We start from the raw sequence: 22,215 nt of genomic DNA on the forward strand, positions 1-22,215 counted from the left end.
AGGGGCCCAGGAGATGAGCCATCTTCCACTGCTTTCCTGGACCATAGCAGAGAGCTGGATCAGAAGTGGAGCAGTTGGGACTCAAACCGGTGCCCATATGGGATGCCGATGCTACAGGCTGGGGCTTTAACCTGCTGTGCCACAGCGCCAGTGCCTACATTATTTTTAAAATGCATATGCCAGTAGAAAAGTGGGCAAGAACCTCAACAGGCATTGGAGAATGATCAAAGAAAATTAATATTTTTTTACTTAGACTGATTGATCACAAGGATAATAAGAAAGCAAAAGAACAGAATAATTGATATCTTTGTATACTGCTAAATAATATTTACTGACACATTTCAGAGTGACAAAATGGATTAAAACAATTGTCTACTGTATTTAAATTGTTTTCAACAAGCATACATTGCTTTGCAATAAAAATTGATAAGGTTTTTAGGTGTGCTCTTCTAAATCATTAGGAAATAATCACTGAGGGTGAACGACTTTAGCTAGGGCAGATACACGAGAACATCGATTGCAGGCACAAAGGCTGGTGTGGCAGCAACTTCTCGGGGCTACGTAACTTTGCCACCTTCACAGCCTCCTTGAGTGGCTTAGTACTGCACAGCCACCCACAGGAACGCAGGACTGTTGTATGGGACCTCCAGGGAGACTATGTAAAGGCAGCTGACTTGGCTATGGAGGAGCCCTTTTCTCTTCTGCCATACCTAGAAGTTGGATGCAATTTCCTGAACTCCTGCAGCTATTTTGGGGCCTGGAAGTGACCCTGAAGATACAAGCTATCCAGAAAAATAATGTCTTAAAAAGGTAGAAATTTGAGTCCCTGATGACACCATGCAACCCTGGACTATCCACCTCTGGACTACCTTACACTAAAGAGAAATAAACATCCACGTTGTTTAAGCCACTCTTCTTTGGAGTCTTCTAGGAAGAAAGCTGAACCTACTTCTAGCTAATCCATCGTTAGATTAACAAGCTGAAACTCCAGCCATAGGAAGCTAGTTAAATAAATTACAAGGCATTCACTTATTAGATCTAGGCAGCCATTTAAAATATTACTTTTTTTTTTGACAGGCAGAGTGGACAGTGAGAGAGAGAGACAGAGAGAAAGGTCTTCCTTTGCCGTTGGTTCACCCTCCAATGGCCACTGCGGCCAGCGTGCTGCAGCCAGCGCACAGCACTGATCCGATGGCAGGAACCAGGTACTTATCCTGGTCTCCCATGGGGTGCAGGGCCCAAGCACTTGGGCCATCCTCCACTGCACTCCCTGGCCACAGCAGAGAGCTGGCCTGGAAGAGGGGCAACCGGGACAGAATCCGGCGCCCCGACCGGGACTAGAACCCCGTGTGCCAGCGCCGCAAGGCGGAGGATTAGCCTAGTGAGCCGCGGCGCTGGCCTAAAATATTATTCTAAAAGATGTTCACAATACCTTTATATTTTATCAAGGCAAGCTTAAAAACTAAGCACTGTTTAATCTCATGTTTCTACAAATGAAAAATGACATTCATACATTGAAAACGAAGTCTGCAGAGTTATACCCATGATGTAACACCAGTCACCACGAGTGGCTGGACTGCAGTGAGGAGTCTGCTTTTCTATACAGAGCATCTGACTCATTGCAACAGGTGTTGTGCCTACGACCTGTGATCACAGGTAGTACTCCTGGAAAACCGGTTTACTTCCAGTTGAACAGAGCATTTTAAAAGGAGTATTGAGTACTCAGGCAGTGAGTGCAAGAGGCCTGAAGGGGCAAACGTGGACTCCTGGGAGGTGTTCTCAGTCCTGGAGGTCATCCTCCCCAAAATTGTTCCTTTACAGTTCCAAAGAGTTGACTACAAACGCACCTGATTTTCAGTGGCTGAACTGTCAGACGCCTGCGAGAGACGCTTCCGGATGTTCACAGGTCAAGACTCCAGGTCTGCAGCTCTGCTTGACCGGATGCCTGCAGTCGGTACCCCTGAGAATTCGGCAGAACTTGATCCATAACAAAGTTTCGACGCCCTGGAAGCAGATTCCAAGCACATGGGGTGGGGGTGTTGACCGTGTACTTGCTGTGTGGAGCACAGAAACACAACAGCCTCGCCGATGTGTTTAAATGCTTTCTGTAGGCCTCTGTAGACTTGGTAGGTATCTTCCAGCTCTCTCACCACAGAATTCGATTTCCTGATCCGGGAGGCTACAGAGGACTGTACTCGGCGGAAGGGAACTGGCCGAGAGGCCCGTAATTAGCCGTCACCTAGCAATGCCGTAATTAAGGCCCTCTTCAGAGGCTCTATCACAAGCCTTCTATTTTCAAGGGGTCTGAGCTTTTGCTCTGACGTCTCTTCTCTTCCCGAATAGCAGCAGTGAGCTGGCAACAAGAACCCCTCAGCAGCCACTCTGTGCTGTGGTCAAATCATTTTTCAGTCATGTGAAAATCAACAAGAAAAGACCATTGGGGTTTCAAACAGCTTTGTGCTCCCATCTGGAGTCCAAAAAAAGGCTCATTTAACTTCACACAGCCACATTTTTCAAACACCTGGTTCTTCACTGGCATTCTGTTCAAAAAAGTTCCTCCAAAACAAGAACAAAAGCTCTGTTACCATTTACCGACTCACCCGTGTGTGAGATGGAGAACACCCAGCCTCTCAGTGTTGAAGTTTTCTGTATGGCCTTTCAGAGCTACCACTAATTTGGGGAAGCCATTTGGTCCAATGGTAAAGACACCCATGACCCACACTGGAGTACCTGGGTTCGATACCCAGTTCTGCCTCTGGGCTCCAACTTCCTGCAGTACACACCCTGGGAAGCAGGGGTGATGACCCAAGAAATTGGGTTCCTGCTACCCACAAGGGAGACCTGGATTGACTTCCAAGCTCCAGATCCCAACCTGGTCCAGCCGTGGCTGTTGCAAGTTTTAGGAGAATGAACTAGCAGATAGGTGCTTGCTCTAACTTACAAATAAATAAACATTTAAATAAACAAGTATTTAATAATCCAGAATGATTACTGCTACCTCCACTAGCAGCATGGCGCAGTGAGTGCTTGGACTTGCACTGGCAGGTGACATAAGCCTACAGCAACCTGGAGAGGGAAGCATTACCACCTCCTCTTTACAAAGAGAAAACAGATTCAGAGGTGCTAGTGACTCGCCCAATCCATGCAGGCTGCAGGGGGCAGGGTGCAGATTCACAGTGAGGCCCCTCGACTCTTTTCAACCCTACCTAAGATTGTTTTCCATTCTAATCATTTAAGGGTACAGTACAGCGCCACTGAATGTAGGCAACATGATTGTACATACTCATAACCACCACCACTATCTGTTTCCAAAACTTCATCATTCAAAACAGAGGCTCTGTAGGAAGTAATGAGTCCCCATTCCTCTTCCCCAACCCTTGGTCACCTCCACTCTGCAGTCTCTCACTATAAATCTGTCTATTCTAGGGACCTCATGGAAGCAGAATCACGTGTCTTGTCTCAAGGTTCATCCGTGTGTAGCATGCATCCAAATTTCATTCTGTTTTATGGCTGGGTAATATTTCATTGCTTGTGTATTCCACACTTTGCTTATCCACTCATCAGATGATGTATACTTGTGTTGTCTCCTCCTTTGGCCACTGTGAATCACACTGCAATGAACGGTGATGTTCACATATCTGCTTGAGTCCCTGTGTTGCGTTCTCTTGGATATATACACAAGAATGGACTTGCTCATCATATGGCAATTCTAAGTTTAACTTTTGAAGAACCCAGATTTTCTCCATATATAAGTCTGATATATATAATATGTGTATGTATACACACAGAGTCTCCTATTGAGTCAGAGTAGAAACAGAATAAATCAGACAGACCTGGTTTCAACTCAGCCATACCGTACAAACCAGGTTGGGCAAGTCGCCTCACCTCTCAGTTTCAATTTCCTCATCTGTAAATAGGAAATAATAAAATCCACCTTGAGCATGTAAAGATGTGAGTTCAAATGGGTAAAATGAGGCACACACACTTGGCCAGAACTGGTGGCAGAAATAGTAACTATGAAGCAGCCTGTATAACTAATATGTAAAAACTAAAGTCTCTGCAGGTTCAGTTTGCAGACAATGAGCAAAAGCAAAGTCGCATGAGGATGTGTCTAGGACTTTAGTGACCTCAGAGAGGGCAGGATCCATGGTCCACCAGTTTCTTCCTGGGGTGTCAGTGCCAATGTCACCCCCACCCTCACCCCAGGCCTCCTGTATGGCCAAGGGGCCATGAATCAGTCAACTCACTTATTCTTGACTGCATGTGGCTGAAGCACAGAACAGCTAAATCCAATTTACCTGGGATACGAAGGCATCCACATCTCCACCAAGGAGAATGAACGCCTTTCATAAGGAGATTATTGTTTAATCTATCTGTGGGTCCAAATTGGTTGGAGTCGGCGGAACCACTGATGTGTTGAGCAGCATAAAAGGAAACCACATGGCTAAGGATCATCTTCTGTTTCCTCCTGCCTCTCCTCCCCAACCAAACACCAGGGCTGTTTCCTTTCTAAGTCTGCTGCCCTCTGAGAGATGAACAGCTTGTGTCTAAGAGTGGTGACAACTTGCAGCCAGAGGGCACTTGGAGATGTGTGACTTGATGAGGGTGATTAACTCTTCTGATCAATTTTGCTTTGGGCTCATATGCATATAATAGCTTTTTATTCCATTTAATAAGGATGAGGCCATTTAACACCATCACTTGGTTCTCAATGTCAATTCTGCAGTTTTGGTCTAGCGCTGTCAGATTCCTGTGACCTTCCTCAATGACTGCTATGGATGGGTCTTTGTCTTCTTTCAGTAAGACACGACTGCATACTGAGAAATGAAGAATACATGTAGGATAACAAAATCAACTTCTTGGCCCAGTGCCGTGGCTCACTTGGTTAATCCTCCGCCTGCGGCGCCGGCATCCCATATGGGCGCTGGGTTCTAGTCCCGGTAGCTCCTCTTCCAGTCCAACTCTCTGCTGTGGCCCGGGAGGGCAGTGGAGGATGGCCCAAGTGCTTGGGCTCCTGCACCTGCACGGGAGACCAAGAGGAAGTGCCTGGCTCCTGGCTTCAGATCAGCACAGCGCCAGCCGTAGTGGCCATTTGGGGGGTGAACCAATGGAAAGGAGACCTTTCTCTCCATTTCTCTATCTATAACTCTACCTGTCAAATAAATAAATCTCTTTTAAAAAAATCAACTTCTATCCAACAGTATCCAATCCATTAACTACAACCATGACTAAAAAACATCTCTGAAGATTCCAATTCTAACCAAAAATCGAGGGGAGTTTTTGGTGTTGCTTACATTTGAAACTATAGCCCTCAGCAGACGCCGTGATTCTGAACTGCCTCTGTCACTTCCGCTGTGTGCAGAATTCCTGTCTTGGCCACCCCTACATCACGAGGCCAAGAAAGAAATGACGGATGTTACCAGCAGCCAGATCTCCCAGGTTTTGCAACCCTTAACGAGGCTCAGTGCGTCATGTTTTGTCTTTTCTTCTTTCCACTAAGTCTAAAGAGGCAGGCTGACATTTAGAGCATGTGACTACAACTTCAACCTCCATCTGTAAGCAGAAAATAGTTCATTAAATAAGTGTCTGCCGGTAGTACAGCTTGAACATCGAGTCTGGTGTTTTATTTGGCCCTAAAGTTTTCTAAAATGATTATGAGTTGGTTCAGGAACATCCTCATTACGTTAATCCAGATTCCATCAGGAGCTACCAGCATCAGAGCTGGAACCGGCAGAGCCTTCTGCAGGCTCAACACGAGTGCCCACCCTCACATGGAGTGGCTGAAATGCTTGGTTCCTGCTCTCTTCGACCTGTTCTGTCTAAGACTTGGACAGCACACCCTGTATTAATTGTTCTGGAAACATCAGTCAGACAGATTGTGTCTCAGGATGGCAACGAGCACCCAGGAATGTGACTGAAAAATGACTGCTGCGTTCATTAGAGAAGTTGCCAGGCCGCCTTGGCCTGCTCTGGATGCTGTTAGACAGTGAGTGCTCTTGTGCCGGATGCCCTGGGAGTTCCCAAGCAGCAGAAAGAGGAGCAGGTCACCCACAGCACCCTCCTTCACACGCCCCTCCCCAAACAGGCGCACAAGGACAGTGCCAGGCACATACTGTCTTCCGGCGGGGGGTGGGGTGCTTGGAACTCTGAAGCTTTGTCAAGAAAGTTACTTTTATCAGTTCCTCAGTTCAAGAATCTTACTCTTTAAGTACGTGCCAATCAAACTGTTATTTGAGATCTTTGCACTCACTCTACAAATTCTATTTTACTTCACAAATTATGCACATCTGAGATGTAGCAGGCACCATATTGGGTTCTAAGAGTAAGACAGTGAGAAGCTCACCCATCCTCGTGCACAGAGCGGTTACAACTTGGGGATGGGAAGGATAAGGAACGAGCCACAAGGGTCCTAAGTGCTATGACAGAGGGGTCTGCACACAGGAAGTAGTGAGTCAGAGAAGACATACTGATCCCAGCGCAGGGACTGAGAGACAGGAGTTGGAGTAGGGACAGCTCGGAAAACGTTTCCAGAAACGGTGGAAGCCGGCACGGCTCCAAGGTCTGCAGGGCTGGCAGCAGAGAACTGAGAGCGCAGGAGCTGCAAGAGCTCACCTGAGAGACCACAGCCAGGGGGCACGGGGCAAAGACACAGGGAGGCACTGGATGCCTCGCTAGGGCCTGGCCCTTCACCCTGCGGACTCCGGAGACGCAGCGACGAGACCAGTGTTTTGGAGACAGCACCCTGACTGGTGTGGGGGCAACAGCCAAGAGCAACTCCCGAGTCTCAGGCTGCCAAAGACTGTGCCAGGAAGCCCACAAAACAGTGCTTGTCCATTATACCTCAGGAGAGCACCAGCTCGGTGTGGGCTGTGTGGTCATGCACTCTGCTAGTGCACAGACCATCCAGGGAGGAGAGCAGGAGGGGGAGGGGGGCAGCTCAAGCCTCTCATGGGGGAGCACTGACGGCTGCCACAGAGGGCGCTGTGATGCTGTGCCGAGCGCACGACTCCCCAGTGCTCACCATAGCCCTGGGGGACAGGTGGTACTTTTCTTCCCATTTTAGAGAAGGGAGGATATTTGTCCAGGGTCACTCAGTTGGTAAGGGGTGTCCCTGGGGTCGGAGTCAAGGCCTGTGGGATAGAATGGCTATTAGATCCCCTGGTAGAAGGGAGGGGATAGCTGGCAACTGGGGAGCCCACAGTTAGCAGACACTAAGTACTCTCAAGCTGGAAGACTGAAGCACCTGTTTAATTTTGCTCCCTCCCACACCCCGTTAAAATTACTGTTAAAAGGTATAACCCCACTGTGATGGAGAGACTGAGACAGGAGACGATAACACCTGATGTTGGTGGACAGAAATGCAGGGGATTTAGCAATTCAGAGAACATGGAATCCTGAGTTACCAGCAACGACAGCAGAGAACCAAACATGTTACACGGAGAATCCTCATGGGAACAGCCAAGCCAGCAGAACAGCCGCCTAATCATAGCACTTCCAAAGAGAAAACAAAGAAAGGGAAGGGGATTGAGAGAAATCAATCAAGAACATTTCTGAGAACTGAAAGTTCTCACCAAGTACCCGACATAACCCGTGGAAATAAATTCACACCGTGTGAAATACAGAATCCTTGGAACAAAAGGAAAACCTGCTGAGCTCCTAGTAATAACAAGTCCTATAAGGAGTTTCTGCAGCCAGGATGGTCTCAGCAGCAACACCAGAAGACAATCAAACCATGCGAAGAAAAAGAATTCCAACCAAGAATTCTATACTCAACCAAATCCTATACTCCACACTCAACCAAAGAACAATCAAGGGAATAAAACACAGATCAGTACAGTAGCACCTTCTAACACTGGCATCCCTTATAGGCACTGGTTGGAGTCCTGGCTGCTCCACTTCTAATCCAGCTCCCTGCTAACGCACCTGGGAAAGCAGCAGAAGATGGCTCAAGTGTTTAGGACCTTGCACTCACACGGGAGACCTGGATGAAGCTCCAGGCTTTAGCAGGGCCCAGCCCTAGCTGCTGTGGGCATTTGGGGAGTGAACCAGCTGATAGAAGATCTTTCACTGTCTGTAACTCTACCTCTCAAATAAATAAATAAAATCTTTAAAAAGAAATCAGTCAACAAATTTTTTAAAAGGAGATCTGAAACGTGCTACACTAAGTGTGGTCAGCTGACTGACGCCATCCATGAACTGGCTGTTCTAGAAAAGTATTTTTTATTGTATTTGATAAAAGCACCCACCTGCAACAGATTAAAATTTTTTTAAAAACTGGTCACTCATCACAGATCATTTAAGAAATGCTGATTTAGACAATGGGTTGAATCAGAAATAAGTACACAGAAAACTAAAGCAAATTTAAAAACAAACAATTATTAACTTGAGAAAAAGACAAAAATGTGCAGGAAAAAGCAAAGTAATTATCGTTTTCTACGTGGTTGAGCTCTGAATAGCATATGGAGTTATAACAATGTCTACACTGAATAATCATCTAACTAAAATTACGATAAATTCTCCTGAAGAATGGAAGTGGGTGTGTGGGTTGAGGTGGCAAACAGCAAGGGTTAAATTTGCATCCGCTGTAGCATGAGTTCAATCGATAGAGCCAGAAAGAGAAAAATAAACAGCAGTACAACCACGCCATTGGTAGGTAAAGATGAACAATCTTCAATCGGCTACAAAACATAAAAGGAGTTCTCTGGGCAGGAGGAGAAATAGGAGCAATGCACACTGGGGGTTACTGGATTTCTTAAAGGATCTTGAAGAACTGGATGTCTTTGACACTAATAAAAATTCAAATCTGGGGGCCAGCACTGGGGCACAGGGGGTTAAGCTGCCGCCTGCGGTGCTGGCATTCCATATGAGCACCAATGTGAGGCCCCAGGCCACAATTTGGAGACTAAACCAGCAGGTGGAAGATCTCTGTGTGATTCTGCCTTACAAATAATAACTAAGCCTTTTTTAGAAAGTTCAGATCTACCCTCTGGGGCCAGTCAGCATTGGGGTAAACAATTCTGCACCAGTGGGCAGTGAGACTCCCTGAGCGGGTAGGCACTGTGACACATTCCCCTTCTGAGGATCTGGTTCAACTCCTGGCCACTCTGCGCTTCTGGTCCCACTGTTAATTCACCTAGAAGGCAGCAGATGATGAACCAAGCCCTTTCACTCATCTGGGAGATTCAGATGGAGTTCCTGACTCCTGGCTTAGCCTGCCCTTACCCTGGCTACTGTGGGCACTGGAGGAGTGAACCAGCAGATGAAGCTATCTCTTCCTTTTCCTCTGTCACTCTGCCTTCCAAATAAATAAAACTTAAAAAAAAAAAAATTACCTAGACTGCAAAGTTACTAAAGACCATCACATAACACAGTACAATAATCAGTGTTCACAATAGGAGTCATTCCAGACGATCTGTTTAAGCAGTTAAGGGACAGGTGTTCAGCCCCGTAGTTAAGATACACGTAGGGGTCAGCGTTCTGGTGCAGCAAGTTAAGCCCCACCTACAACGCTAGCGTCCATATGAGCACCAGTTAGAGTTCTAGCTGCTCTGCTTTCAATCCAATTCCCTGCTAACATACCTGGGAAAGCAGTGGAAAATAGTCTAAGTACTTGGGCTCTTGCCACTCAGGGGAGACTCAGATGGAGTTCTAGGCTCCTAGATTCAGTCTGGCCCAGACCTGGCTCCTGTGGCCATCCGGAGAGTGAACCAGCAGATGCAAGACTTCTCTCTCTCTCACTCTGCCTTTCAAAAACAAATAAATCTCAAAGAAAAGAAAAAAGGGGGTGGGGGGAGGCTGGCAGAGGCATAGCAGGTCAAGTCAGCACATGCAACACTGGCATCCAATACAGGTACTGGTCCGTGTACCAGCTGCTCCACTTCTGCTCCAGCTAATGGCCTTGGAAAAGCAGAAGATAGCTCTAGTGTTTGGGCTCCTACACCCATATAGGAGACGTGGACGATGCTCCTGGCTTTGGCCTGGCCCAGCACTAGCTGTTGCAGCCATCTGGGGAGTGCAGTAGTGGACTGAGATCTTTATCTTCCCCCTCTGTAACTTTGATTTTCAAAATCTATCAATCACTTTAAAAAAAAAAAAAAAAAAAAAAAAAGAAGATGCCACTTGGGATACCCACACCCCATATCTAAGTGCCTTGGTTCCAGTCCTGGCTCCACTTCTGATTCCAGCCTCCTGCTACTGCACACCCTAGGAGACAAGGGTGATGGCTCAAGTGGTTGGGCCCCTTACACCATGAGGGAAACCTAGATTGAGTTCCCAGCTCCTGGCTTTTCCCTGGCACAGCCTTGGCTGCTATGGACATTTGGGGAGTGAATCAATAGATGAGAGCTCTCTGTCTCTCTGCCTTTCATGTAAATAAATTAAAAAGAAAGGAAGTTAGTCTATAGCACATTTCAGAAACATATGTATCTCTGCAAAATGCTTTAAAAAAAAAAAAAAAAAAAGACTGAGGGGCCAGTGCTGTGGCATAGCAGGCTAAGCCTCCACCTGCAGTGCTGGCATCCCATATTGGTAGTTGTTCATGTCCTGGCTGCTCCTTTTCCAATCCAGCTCTCTCTTATGGCCTGGGAAAGCAGAGGAAGACGGTTCAAGTGTTTGCGCCCCTGCACCCATGTGGGAGACCCACAAGAAGCTCCTGGCTCCTGGCTTTGGATCAGCCCAGCTCTGGCCATTACGGCCATCTGGGGAGTGCATCAGCAGATGGAAGACTTTTCTCTCTGTCTCTCCTTCTGTCTATAACTCTACCACTCAAAGAAATACATAAATATTTTAAAAAAATAGACTGAATGGGCCGGCGCCGCGGCTCACTAGGCTAATCCTCCGCCTAGCGGCGCCGGCACACCGGGTTCTAGTCCCGGTCGGGGCGCCGGATTCTGTCCCGGTTGCCCCTCTTCCAGGCCAGCCCTCTGCTGTGGCCAGGGAGTGCAGTGGAGGATGGCCCAGGTGCTTGGGCCCTGCACCCCATGGGAGACCAGGAAAAGCACCTGGCTCCTGGCTCCTGCCATCGGATCAGCGCGGTGCGCCGGCCGCAGTGCGCTGGCCGCGGCGGCCATTGGAGGGTGAACCAACGGCAAAAGGAAGACCTTTCTCTCTGTCTCTCTCTCTCTCTATCCACTCTGCCTGTCAAAAAAAAAAAAAAAATAGACTGAATGTTTCAAAAGGTAAATCTTCAGTGAATTGGAAACATCACCACTCAAACCAAATCTTTTCGTCAGGGTTCTAGGTCCTGTACAGAAAGAGAAAGCTGACCCTGCATATCAGGCTACTATTTTAAAGGGTTTTAAGAACAGTAGGCCTGGTGATTCATTTTGACAGCTTCTAATAATGATTGACTATGTACTGTGAGATGTAGATTCTTAGAGATAACTGCTGGGGATATCTAATCACCCATATTGTAATTCCCAGGCCCAAGTCCCCTTGCTTTTTCCCTTAAATGTTCTCCATCTATTTTTATATACAGGTTTTTTTGAGTATTACGGATCTCTCCTAAGCTTATCAAGGCTTAGAGATGGCATTATATCATAATCCACATTAGAATTAGGTGTTGTTTAGCATCCAATTGCATTCTAGCCACTAGAACAAATATGTGCCGACAATCTTTACCATGAGGGACTCCAAATTGATGGAGGGGGAAATTCAAAGTGGGGGTGGGGGTGGAGGGTGGGGTGGGAGAGGACATGCACATGGAGAGGCAGTACCATGTTTACCCTGGTTTCTTTGGAAGAGATAAGGTGATTTAAAAATGCTAAAGAGGGTCTATCTTGGTTCACAGAATCATGAAAGAGCTTTGGAGACTGTCTGATCCATGAGCGCTGGGCATGGAAGAAGTGAAGAACCCCATGGAAGCGCATGGGGAATTTTCCCAGGCAGGGAATCCTTGGCACACATCCAGGAAGCCTGTGCACCTGTGCTCTAACCTCCGCATGTGAGGGGGTGTGCATTGTAGAGCTAACAGGATGCAGACTTCCGGTGTGTATGTATGCTCACGAGAAGGGAAGGGAGGCCCTGGGAGCAGCAGAAGGTTAAGCCGCCACTTGACATGTCCCTGATCCTCTGACCCTGATCTGGCTGCCTATTAATGTGCTCCCTGGGAGGCAGCAGGTGATGACTCAAGTCTTGGGTCCCTGCCACCTGTGCAGGGCCGACCCTGGCTGCTGCAGGCATCTGGGGCATGAACCAGCAGATGGAAGATCACTGTCTTGTTGGCTAGCTTTCTGCCTTTCGAACAAAATAAAACTAAATTTTAAAAATTTAAATGTGCTGGTTAATATGGAATCCATGCAACTGATTTCAGATTTGGGATTCTTTAATGTTTGCAAAGGTATACTAACACTTGATCAGCTTGACAAAGGTTTTTGGAATGTATGAAAGATTAGAGTCTGTGACATTTGAAATTTTGACTTATTATATTTACAAGAAACCATTCAATGTTAGAAAGCTGTTGCATGTTAGAATTTTGAGTCTTCGGGGCCGGCACTGAGGCACAGTGGGTTAAAGCCCTGGCCTAAGGCGCCAGCATCCCATATGGATGCCGGTTCTACTCCAGCTGCTCCTCTTCTGATCCAACTCTCTGCTATGTCCTGGGAAAGCAAAAAATGGCCCAAGTCCTTGGACCCCTGCACCCATGTGGGAGACCCGGAAGAAGCTCCTGGCTTCTGGCTTTGGATTGGCGCAGCTCCAGCCATTGCAGCCATCTGGGGAGTGAACCAGCGGATGCAGGACCTCTCTGTCTCTACCTCCTCTGTCTTTCAAATAAATAAAATCTTTAATAAGAAAAACTGTTTCTGAAAAAAAGAATTTTGAGTCTTCCTTATCAGGCATTTGAGTGCTTAGAAACAGTCAGATATGCTCAATATATTTACAAAGGTGGTTTAACGTGTTTAAGATAACTTAATTGGCTAATTGTGTAATTATGGATAATTTGGGGGGAATTTAACACACATTAATGAAAGTGTTCACTCTTATTTACAACTCCGACTTAAATGTCTACAACTGTAAATAGTTTTCCTTGATGATAATGAGACTGAACATACGAACAGACAATGGCTAGACCACATGAAAATAAAACTCTTACCCACATTAGCAGCAGCAACCTGTCCAGGAAACCAGCCCCTTACTTAGACTAACCAGCCCAGGAAGCCAGCCTGATCATCTCTGCCTATCTCTAGTAACAATTAAGAAAGCCAAGCAATCACTTGTAATAACTGGTCCCAAGTAGCCAAGACTTGATAAGTAACAGTCAACTTTCCTAATTTTTTGAAGGCTTTATTTTATCTAAAGAGTGACAGAGAGAGAGGGAGAGAATCACCATCTGCTGGTTTGCTCCCCAGATGGCTGCAATGGTCAGGGCTGGGCTCAGCAGAAGCCAGGACTCTGGAGCTCCATCCGGGTCTACAACACGGCAGAACTTGGGCCATTATCTGCCGCTTTCCCAAGTGTGTTAGTAGGGAGCTGGATTAGAAGTGGAGCTGCTGTGACTTGAACCTGCACTCTGATATGGCATGCTAGTTTCACAGGAGGTGGTTTAACCCTCTGTGCCACAACACTGGCCCCAGCTTTCCTAAGTTTTGTCCCTTCTTCCAACTTTAGACCAGCTGGCGTAAGCTACCTATGGTCTGAGTCCCATCACAGAGGATGCCCCCACTCCACAGCCCCAGGCATTCCAGGGCACGCTGGCACCTCCCTGTATCCAATATGCAGTTTCTCCATCACCTCCCTGCCCTTGAGTCTCTGCCAGAATTCATGGGATGGTGGCTGACTTCCTCACTATAGCAAGAAGTGTTAGGTCAGTACTTTGACTGCCTTTTGTAATGACATTGTTTGTAAAATAGCATGGTCTTACCTATGGCGCCATCTTAGCCTCTGGCCCTGCCGCCATTTTGTACAATAAGCTTCATTCTAAGCCCAGCCTGGCTCACTAGAAGTCAGGTGATCAAATGGCCCAATCATCAGTGACAGCTCCACCCCAACCCTAATGGGATTTGCCACTCCCACTTCCTTACCTCTGCAAAGCTTTGTGAGACCTGCTTTCCCAGTATGGGTTGCTGGTCTCTCTGTGCATGGGGAGGCAGCCTGTGGGGTTTCCCTCACTCGACAATAAACCTTTTCCCTTACTCCAGTGTTTGCTGTGTTTTGTGGTGGCTTTTCCTTTCACACATAAAGAAAAATAAAATTATCTAGTTCTGAGTTAAACAACCTTTGCTTGTTCTGACTTGTTTGGTCTTCATTTATTTCCATAATAAGATGCTCCCTTGGACACCCCCCCCCCCCCCGGCACATACCACACTATTGGCGGTTGCCTATGTCTCTGCCCTGCAAGCTTCACAAGGCAGGGACCCCATCTGCCTTCCTCCTGGTATCCATGGCGGCTAGCTTGGTGCCTGTGCATGGCACATATGCAGAGAATGAACTCCTCAGTGCCACAGTTCATAGTTCATCCCATAGTTCATCCCTATAGATGGCCTACGACCAGGAATCTTAGCTAACCATTTGGGGGCAGGCATTTGGTTCAGCAGTCAGGACACCACTTGGGTGCCTGTATTCCACATCAGAGCATCTGATTGAGTCCTAGCTCCATTTCTTATTCAGTTTCTTGATGATGTACATCCAGCAAGGGTTGGGGGGTGCGGGGAGGAGGAGCAGGTGATGACGACTCAAATACTTGAGTCCCTGTCACCCACAGGGGAGACTCAAATGGAGTTCCCAACTCCTGGCTTCAACCTGGCCCAATCCAGGCTGTTGTAGGTATTTGGGGAATGGACCAGCAGAAGGAAGCTCTCTCCGTCTCTCTGCCTTTCAAATAAATAAGAAAAAAATTAAGGTTCTATAAAATTACTGTTTTAGTGGGTTGTACCAAAGAAGTTTTTACAGGTATAGAAATCCATACTACCTGGGGTAGGTGTTTGACCTAACAATTAAGACATCCCAAAAAAAAAAAAAAAAGACATCCACTTCCCACATCAGCGTGCCCAGGTTTGATTCCCAGCCCTGACTCCCACTTCAAACTTCCACTACTGCAAACCCTGCGAACAGCTGCAATGACTCAAGGAGCCGGGTCCCTGCCACACATGGGGGAGACCTGGACTGAATTCCTGACTCCTTGCTTCAGCCTGAGTCCTGTCTGAGCTGTTGTGAACATTTGGGGAACTAACCAGCAGATGCGAGCTATCTGTCTCTACCTCTTAAATAAAAAAAGAAATTGTAAAAACCCACAATGCTTCCAACAAGGCAATAAACATTGTCTGAGTGCACCCAGTGCCAGTCCTTCAAGTAGATACTAAGGATAAGAAGAAACATGACATGAATCTAGTTGTCAACGCCCCTGTTGGGTTTTGTAGACACAAAGATGATTGAGATGTACTCCTGCTAGTAAGTGACTCACATGACAATGAAAATAACAGTCTAGAAAACAAAGGATCACCACACGTCCAGGAGAGACACAATCAAGACATGCACGCAGGTGCTGGCGTTGTGGTGTATTTGGCTAAGTCTCTGACTGCATCCCATATGGGCACCAGTTTGAGTCCCAGCTGATCCTCCTCCCACTCAGCTCTCTGCTTATGGCCTGGAAGATGGCCCAAGTGCTTGGGCCCCTGCACCTGCATAGGAGACCTGAAGGAAGCTCCTGACTTTGGTTTGGCCCAGCTCTCGACATTGTGGCCATTTGAGTAGTGAACCAGTGGACAGAAGAACTTTCTCTCTGAATCTCCCTCTTTCAGTCTGTATCTCTGCCTGTCAAACAAAGAAATAAAATCTCTTTTAAAAATTGAAAAAGAAATGCATGCACAGATCACACCCATCTACCTTCCTGTCTACACGCTGTGCCCACACACATCACACCCTTGGTCCTGTCTACACAGTGCATCTTCCTGGAAGTTTGAGAAAATCTAGTGTTTGTAAATCAAATCATTTGGAAAGACCTCCAAGGTGTCTGTGTTTAAAGAAATGTTGTTAAATTGTTTTTTTAAGTCAATTCCTAACTTAATTCTTCTGTAAACTTGACTCTCAAAATTTTTTTTTTTTTCACAAAGCAGACCACCACCTCCTGTTGAGGAGCCAGAAGGGGCCCCTGGGAGGACCTGGAAGAGCCCTAAAGGGAACCCCCCCCCCCCATCTCTAGGAGTAGACTTCAAACAGTGGATAGACAGTGGAACTAAAAGTTCATGTGATTGCACAGACATTTTGAAACCATGCAGGGTTTTATGGTAATGTGAGGAGTCAAATGAGTAATAGGCAGCCAGGGTGGTTCCCTGAATAGCGAGGTGCCTGCTCCCCCCTGAAGACTATCTTTTAGCAGATCCAAGTGTCCTGCTTCCTTAAGCAGCTCCAAATTTAGAAATTTATCATGAGAATTAGCAGGGAGTGGTGATTCCCCCCCTTTTTGAATTTTTTTTTTAATCATAAGTGACCCAGACAGGATGGAAAATTGTGAATGAGGTCTTTTGCTGAGTTTATCTCCACCTTGTCGATTGACAGTTTGGTCCCCAAGATTGTACTTAAAAGCCCTGAATGGTATGGGGCCTTTTGGGTTTTTTCCTCTCTTGGACTTCCCCCTCCATACCACTCCAGCAGGAGGTTTCCAACTTGAATAAATCCTACTTTACTTTCACTGCTGTGTCCCTGTGATAATTCTTCTTTTGCCTGAGACTAAGAACTGAGGTAACAATTTCTCTGCCACCATTTTCCCTTAACAGTAATGCACATTTTCTCTGAACTTTTTGGGACTCATTCAGAACACAGTCCCATGTCGCTTAAGCATGGGGACCCTTTCTGAGAAATGCACCATCAGAGGGGTCATCATCATGCCAACATCATAGCTACCCAAACCTGAACAGTCGAAGCTCATCACTCAATGCGGCCCCTGATGCAATTAAGAGACAAGGCCACGGCCGGCGCCACGGCTCACTAGGCTAATCCTCTGCCTTGCGGCGCTGGCACTCTGGGTTCTAGTCCCGGTCGGGGCGCCGGATTCTGTCCCGGTTGTCCCTCTTCCAGGCCAGCTCTCTGCTGTGGCCAGGGAGTGCAGTGGAGGATGGCCCAAGTCCTTGGGCCCCGCACCCCATGGGAGACCAGGATAAGCACCTGGCTCCTGCCATCGGATCAGCACGGTGTGCCAGCCGCAGCGCGCCGGCCGCGGCGGCCATTGGAGGGTGAACCAATGGCAAAGGAAGACCTTTCTCTCTGTCTCTCTCTCTCACTGTCCCCTCTGCCTGTCAAAAAAAAAAAAAAAAAAAAGACGAGGCCACCCCAAGGTGGGTGAGGCAGCTGCCAGTGTGGCGTGGCAGGTGCTCTCATAGTCATCTTTTTTAAAGTCAACATTTTTTAATAAGAAATGCAGTCCAAAATAATAATTGCAAGCATAACATAGCAAAGACACAAACCACTAACAAAACGGTTTACAGCCTTCACAAGTACTACGCACCATAATTGTGTATGCCACAGTTTTATAGGCTAGCAGTACAGGCTGGCCTGTGCGGCATCAAAACCATGAGCAATGGGTTCTGTGGTGATGTTGCTGCAGCTATGGCATCACCAGGCAGTAGGAATTCCTCAGCTCCGTGATCATCCTCTGGGACCACTTGTGGATAAGCGGGTTGTGGTTGATCGACACTTCGTTCAGCCAAGCCCACACCTGTTAGTAGAGGCTGCTGGGTGTGTGTGGAGAGAGGCAGGTGCCTGGTCTGGAGGCTCAGGGCCTGCCTCGCAGGGCCCATGAAGCCACCCTAGGCAAAGCACTTGCCATGCCTCACCTTGAGCCTCCCTCCCATCCCAGGCCACCTAAAGCAGCACCACGCCTACAACTGAGCCCCACAAGTACCCAAGAGTGCCCTCATTACACCTGCCTGGGAGACATGAAACCCAAATGCTGCTTCCTAAGGCACAGGGGACCTTCCTGAGGTCTTCTGGTCCAGTGACCAGGAGGCTTAGTCTTAGTCTCCAGCCTCTGGGCCATCTGAAATCTCCTGAGAACGTCTCACAGGGCAAAGAACACAACTGGGGACTTGAGTTCCATGGGCCAAACACCAGCCACGGAGCATTGCTCCCAGAGCAGCCACACCTTGGATGAGTGGGAAGCCAAGAACAGGGCAGAACGCAGAAGGTTTACTCCTCAGAGCTCGGTCCTCAGGGGGCCTGGGGAAGCTCAGAGGGGCCAGGCACCACACGCAAGGAACGCTGCCCACGAGCACTGTGGCTCTGTGTTTGAAGCTCCCAGTGTGTGAAGATGGGCATTGCTCCCCCAACCTTTGCTACTGGAGCCCTAGCCACATGCTGCTCCTGGAGGCGGTTTCTTTAAGGAACTCTACCTTCCCACTGTCTCCTTTCCTGGACACCAGGAAGCATTCCTTCCCCCAGCACCCACTGGAGGCTGATTATTCAGTGACACCCCAAGTGAACCCACTTCCTGCTTCCACTGTTGCTAGTTCAGACTGGGGCTGTGGTTTCTTTGTTGTTTGGTCTCATGGTATCTGAGAAAAGCCAAGAGAGCCCCTAAAAGCACCCTGAGGAGGGCCCGGGGCTGGGTTTGGGTGCATGAGAGTCAGCGGAGACACCGTGACCAAGTGAAACAGAGAAGAAATCCATCACTCATGGGTCCCAGAGAGGTTGGCGGTGCCAACAGGAAGTCTGGAAAAGTCGGGAAGCCCACCAGCAGGTGGAGTAAGAGAGGGGAGGGGAGGAAAGGAGGGGAAGGGGTTAGGGAGGAGAGGGGGAGAGGACATGGGCATGTTCCCTTAGGCTCCCCTGCAAAAGCTGTGGATTGGCTGCTTTAAAGAAAACACAAGTGAAGGGGGAAATTGACTAACAGGGCAACCCATTACTCACCATGGGCAGCTGTGGGACGAGGAACAAACGGGCTGAATTAAAAGCAATCACATAGGGAGTAGACCTTTCAGCCAGGCTAAAGGTAACAGGATACAACTGAGCTTCCAAAGGCCTATGTCAGGCCTCACGGCGGAGACTAAGACAGCAACTCCGCCCGGCAAATACGTGACCACCGGGCGCTGAGAACAGCAGCTCTGCTCCCGGCCTGATGAGGCGCCTCGCGGAGCCCGTGCTCGGGTTTCCGCTACTGCATACCCAGGGTTTCGTCCCCTGGCACGCTGAGAAACGATGCCAAAGCCAAGCGCTTCTCCACTGGGCAACCAGCTCAGGGTGCTGGGAATCTGAACGGCTTCTCGCCCGCACTCTCCCTGCCCTCACTGGGGCCGCCGCGCTGGCTGCTGCGTGCGGTTTACCGTCCCAGCGTCTGCGGAGGGGCATCGCGCTCGCTCCCTTTGCTCGCTCATTCCGTGGAGCTCCCGTCCCGGCTGCGCGCCTGGCAAGCCAGCTGCGAGCTGCTGACAGAGTGGAGCAGACTGCCCTGCCGCCGGGGCCTTGCCACCCGGAAGTCTGCTTGGGAGAGACAGGTTTGTTCTACCCACGAGAGCGACCACGGGTGGCCGGCTGGTCCGTGTGCAGGGCACTAACAGCAAGCGGTGAAGAATGGAGCCTACGTGGTAGCCAAGGTCGAGACAGCCAGGCGCGTTCCTGACGTTCTACAGTAACGAGGCCTCGCGTTACCGACGCAAGCCGCAGCTGCAGCCGGCCTGCATTCCCCTGCCCACCAGATTCTGCTCAAGTTCACCCTAGAGGGGCGGGACCTACCCCAGGGGCTCCCGTGAGGCAAAGAATGCTCTTCCTCCTGGGGGAAGGGCAGCGTTGTGAGCCGTTCCCCATAGTCTCGTCCTCCCGGATCTCACACTGTAGAGGGGAAGGTAGACAGAAACAGAAAGCAAAAATGCTTACCTGTTTTAGTCCTGTGATCTAGAACACCAGGGAGCAGCCGGCGCTGTGGCACAGTGGGTAAAGCCGCCACCTGCAACCCCGGCATTCCATATGTCTGCTGGTTCAAGTCCCACCTGCTGCATTTCTGATCCAGCTCCCTGCTGGTGGCCTGGGAAAGCAGTAGATGGCCCAAGTGCTTGTGCCCGTGCACCCGCATAAGAAACCCAGATGAAGCTCCTGTCTCTTTGTTCCTGGTTTTGGCCTGGCTCAGTCCTGGCTGTACAGCCATCCGGGGAGTAAACCAGCAGATGGAAGACACCCACCCACTCTGCCTCTGCCTCTCTGTAACTCTCAAATAAATAAATCTTCAAAAAACCCACCAGGGACAGCCCTGTGTGAGAGAATGTTCCAGAACTCTGGCAGTGACACTAAAGGGGGTTCCTGGAGGGTGAGAATGAGCCAGGTTTGGGCTGGGACAACAGCATCCTGCTAGGACAAAGCTGCTGGCCGTAAGAACTGACCGGAAACCAGGATGGCCGGTGGGGAAGCAGCCAGGCCTTGAGTGGGGTTGAGAGGGGCTAGAGACACCATGGGAGCCTCATCATGCAGGGCCTTAAGGGTCATGGGGGAGGGTCTCACGCAGGCAATGACAGGAACCTTTGGGGTGTTAAGAGGACACAGGAAGAATCAGACGGTGGTGTAGCAGGGATGGCTAAGGTTCCCCAGAATCCTGGCTCTCGTCTCGCAGCTGGGCCCACAGGCAGACGACACCCCCTGGGTCCTTCAAGGTTAGGTGCGGTCTTTCACCTGCCTTCCCCAGGCAAAGTGAGCAGCAGGGATCCTGGGACATCTGTGGTCCGTTTGTTAAAGCAACAAAGGTCACCCAGACGGATTCAGAGCCTGTAACAGTTCAGACTGTTTTGGATACAAGTGGCCAAAACTCAAACTGGCTTAAGCAAAAAGAATAGGTTGGCCTACCTGTGAACCGTCTTACGGTAGATCTTATTTCAGGCAGAGCTTGATCCAGAGTTCAGATAAGATCACTGAGACAGCCTGCCCTCTCCAAGTGGCCTCCACAACCTCCCAAGGTCAAGTCCAGGATTCATCCTGCTTGTTGGCTGCGCCCTCCGGGAAGGATGCTTACAGCCAGGGAAGTGCGTTGTCCTGATTAGGGTATCCTGGGCCCTGGGTTGCAGGCCAGCAGACCCAGATCTTCTGGACTAAAAGTGCAGGCAAGGGACAGCCACGGGATAGGGTCAGCTGTATATGTAAAAAATAAATAAATAAACTAAAAAGGAACAAACAAAATTTAATTTCCATGTCACTTAAGACAAGTCCCAAGGTAGAAAGTCCAAGGAAGTTCTGTCATCAGGGAACCAAAGATCCTTTCAGTTTCCTGCTTTGCCACCCTAATCCATGGTTTTTATCCAAAATAGCTACTAAAGCTCCAGCCTCGAAGGCCTTAATTCACCCTCAAGGTGCAGGTTCTCAGGGGCACAGGTGTGGGGGCGGGGGAGTAGCAGGTGTGTCCTAGTGATCCCTGGAGCTACTGCACCTACAGCAGAGGGCTGTGGGGGAAACCTGCCAGCTTCCCCCGCCGCCCTGGAGCTCACGTGGGCGTTTGCAAGGACCGCCTTGGTCTCCACGTGGAAGATCCTCCGTGTCCCCCGAATAATAAAACGAGAAAAGCGAGGGCTTTGGTGTTAAGTCGGATCTGGGTTTCAAACACAGCCCTGCCCCCTCCCAGTTGAGTTGTGTGACCTTGGACAAACAACTTGACTTTGTTAAACCTGTTTCCTCAGCTTGAGTAAGAGGGTATGTACCAGAGTACTTCAAAAAGCCATGGGAAATGGAATTAAAAGATAAGTTTATTTGGGTGCAAAACAATTTGAAGTCCATGCATAGCTTCTTCATAATACATATCTTATGCACTTTTTGCAGATCCCTCATATGCAAGGTTTTCTAATGTTTTTTAGACCCAGATAAGCTTATCTTTTAATGTCGTTTTCCACAAACTTTGTAACTCCCATTATATATAGGGACAGAGGACTGTATGTGTACCTATATGAGTAGCTGTATATATCTACATGAATATGCAGGAATTTACAAGTGTGTGAATAAAATCCATTCGCAATCCCGTGTAACAGTTCAGTGCCTTACCTTCGGCAGGGCTCAGCACACAGCGGCTATGCTTATCCACTCGGTGTCGCTCTGCTCACCACACAGTCTTGGCTCCCCACCTCCTGTGCACGTGGGCACTGCCACAGCCCGCTAGGTCGAAACCCTGCTGCCCAAGCGACAGTACAGCACCAGGTGAGGCCTCTGGGAAGTGATCATGAGAGCGGAGCTCCCATAAGTGAAATTAGTGCCTTATCAAGGAGGCCTGAGAGAGAGAAAGAGAAACAGAGACAGAGAGAGACCTCTTGAGCCCTCGCC

The sequence above is a fragment of the Oryctolagus cuniculus genome, chromosome 10 (assembly GCF_964237555.1).
Source record: "Oryctolagus cuniculus chromosome 10, mOryCun1.1, whole genome shotgun sequence".
Lineage (NCBI taxonomy): Eukaryota > Metazoa > Chordata > Mammalia > Lagomorpha > Leporidae > Oryctolagus > Oryctolagus cuniculus.